The sequence below is a fragment of the Nuphar pumila genome, chromosome 12, assembly GCF_984573655.1.
Source record: "Nuphar pumila chromosome 12, dmNupPumi1.hap1.1, whole genome shotgun sequence".
NCBI classification, from domain to species: Eukaryota; Viridiplantae; Streptophyta; class Magnoliopsida; order Nymphaeales; family Nymphaeaceae; genus Nuphar; species Nuphar pumila.
In genome coordinates, this window is record NC_143260.1 from 93,167,235 (window position 1) to 93,170,400 (window position 3,166).

The window sequence follows — 3,166 nt, forward strand, 5'->3', positions numbered from 1 at the left end:
TCACCATACACCTGGATCCTCTATATTTTACTTTATCATTAGGCATGCTGTGTCTGCAAAACATTAGTTTCTGCACACCGGACTTCATCTGCAAACAGGAAGATGGCAAGTTTTTTTTAAAAAAACCTGTGACAATGTTCATAACATGGTAATTTTAAGTGTACACGAGTTGTCATGGTTCGTCATCAAGTACCTCCACAGTGATCTGCATGTTAAAGCCTGAAAACTTTGGTGACGAATTCTCCAGTACAGAATCTGCTGAAATCGTGGCATACAAGACACTTTGAGTTCTCTGGATAAGATGACTCCCCATTTTGATTCTCATTTTGTTATTAGCATTTTATTCCTGCGCGAAAGATAAAGGAGAGATCATGGATATTGATGAAATGGGTTACAAAATCAGGTTTGATGGGTCAGCGCCTACAGATAACCAGGTGGAATCAGGTAAGAAAGCCTCACTGCTACTTTTTTTGCATCAATCCTTTTAAATTTTGACATTATATATATATTCTATGTTCCTGATATTATAACTCTGTGTTTTTCCTCTTAATGATAAAATGATAATCCAATTCGTTTGTTAATAAGCAATCGTCGGGTTATAAACCTTGGATATTTTGGCACAAATACCTTGTAACCAGTTTATATTGGGCCTAATCGGATGGGACCCTCAAGAGGTAAGGCCTGATCATCTCTCTAATTTATTTTGGAATTACCAACTGCTCTGATTGCCAGCATGAAGTTGAAATGCTGTAAATTTCAATACAAAGGTCCCACAACATTTGTTAGTACCTGTGCACGTCACCTGCACAAGACACCTGAGTAATTCAAACAACACTTATGAGAGGTTGTTGGAGAAATTTGAAACTGAGAAAACAGTTAATTCTCCTGCGATGACAGTTTGCAGAACCATGCTTATGTTCCCATATGTGGATGATTCTGTAGCAAAGGTGACACTCCCTTTTATCATAAATCTAACAATTCAGTAAGCTGGCAAAGGCAGAAGGTAACTTTGTTGATAATATTGCAAATTTTCCTCTTCAATTGGAAGGAATCAATCTTATAATACCTAGAAGAAGTGTTTTCTTTCCCCTCAATTTGAGCTAAATTGCGAAAACTATGGCTGAAGTGAATTATCATTGTGATCGCAGGTTCCATTCACTAAAGTTTAAATATGATGAGCTAATATCCTACTATGGCGTCCACGCAGTTGGGGTACAACCAGTCATTTAAGATTAAGCAAAGACCAGCTCGTTTCAGTTCGTATTTCTTAAAGACATGAGGGGCTCAAGTGAATCTACAGAGTCAAGGGAATCAGCTTCTAAAAGATTGGGATCCATATAGCTACATCCACCAAAGCTGCCCGTAAACAAGGACAAAATCTGCAGGGAACTGTCAGGCTTCCATGTATCACTACCAAATCAAAAATTTCCTCTCAGATGAGTCATCTTTTCATCATATTTTATAGCACTTACAACATTTGGTTGATGTTTGACATGCTTTACTGTGAGATTGTCTAAAAATCTGTAGCACCAACATTGTCATCGGTGCATGTAATGTTGTTTTGTGGCCCTACGAATTTGTAGTAAATTCATCTGGGTTAGATGCTTTTATCCAAAATTGCAACACCTGAACCACAATATTTTCAGTTTGCTGTAATATGTTTACTCTGTTCTTATGCTGCATGTTTATACCTGTGCTTAGTGTATTAGCGATGTAAGTTTGTGCAAACTTTCGATGTTGAATTCTTTTACTTGCTTTTCTGACTGCAAGTCACCAACACACCATCGTCCACTTCCATAGCAGTCACTCAGCACTGTTGTAGCCTTTATTTGTCATGTTTATAGCAATACCAAGATATTGCTGTGTTCATCTTATTACATCACTTATGGCAATACCGAGTATTGCTGTAGTTTCCTTATGCACATAAACATACCAATTTCCACTCCACTGTACACTCCCAGCAATCCAAGAGTTTGCCCTTGCCCACGGTTCCATGGCCATCCCTTGTGGCACCCTCTCCATTAGCACCATTTGGAAACAACAGCCTGCCAATATTGTCAGGAATATGCACCTTGAATTTTTCTGCTGCTGAGAGTATGTTAGGGATGACTGCAGTTGATTGTTGGGGATCATTTACCCCCTTTCTTGCCAATGTTATCTGTTGTCCTCAGTTGCAAGCCACTCTTACAGTTCTTATAGGGGAATCTAGCAAAACATCTGGTTTACTTGCTTTAGACATGAATCATGCAAATTACTGCCTGTCAGATGTTCAGAAGATCTTGACAAACCAGGGTGCAAATGAAAACCTTCAGCACATATGTTCGTTACAGCCTTCCAATCTTACTCAAAGTTCTTGTCCAATTAAAGATGTAAATGAGTTTGAGACCACTGCAGATGTGTCTAAACTTTTGGCTGCATGTGGGAAGGTTGATGCAGTAAAGGAGTGTTTACAGCCAGGTGTGTCAAAGTGTTGTATCTGAGTCTGCAAAGAGAATTGTCTTGATGGATTCTTCTCTTTCGACTCCCATGAGGGAGTCCAAATGTTCCTGAGCTCTCAACTGCAATTGATGATTGCATGAGGGTTGTCTACAGATGGTTAACTAGTCGCCTGGATCCAGATGGTGCAAAGGAAGTTCTCAGGCGTATCTCCAATTGCAATGAAGAATCAGGTTGTCTGTTACCAAGCTTGCCTTCAGATGCAGCACTTGACCACACTTCAAGAATTAGTTTCATGTGCGATTTGAATGACAATATTGCTGCTCCATGGCCATCAGCTTCTTTAGTACCAACATCTTCATGCAATAAATCAATTTCATTCACAGCCATTTCCAGCTTCACAGGCCCATTTAGCTTTGTAATAGACACCCTTCACAGCCCTATTTCATTGATGTCACCATCTGTATGCCCCTTTTGTACATATACTTCCCCATTGATTTAGTACTATATTATACATACATTTTCACATTAAATCTTTCACAAAAACTTATGTTGCCACTCTTGTATTATAGATATGCATACTATCATTTAGCTTTCATATATATATGCATGACATTTTCTTGTATTGCTAATGCTAACTCTGTTTTGCAGGAATATATGAGGGATTTAGATCTTCTTTTCTTAAGTTAGATATTTCCCATCTTTTCAGAATTCAATCTCATAATGTAAT

At 38.4% G+C, this 3,166-nt stretch overlaps 1 pseudogene; it reads left to right on the top strand.

Annotated features, from left to right (window-relative positions):
* Nucleotides 1-890: 890 nt before the first annotated feature.
* LOC149821185 (putative GPI-anchored protein At1g61900 pseudogene) lies at nt 891-2,938 on the top strand (annotated as a pseudogene).
* The last annotated feature ends 228 nt before the right edge of the window (nt 2,939-3,166 follow it).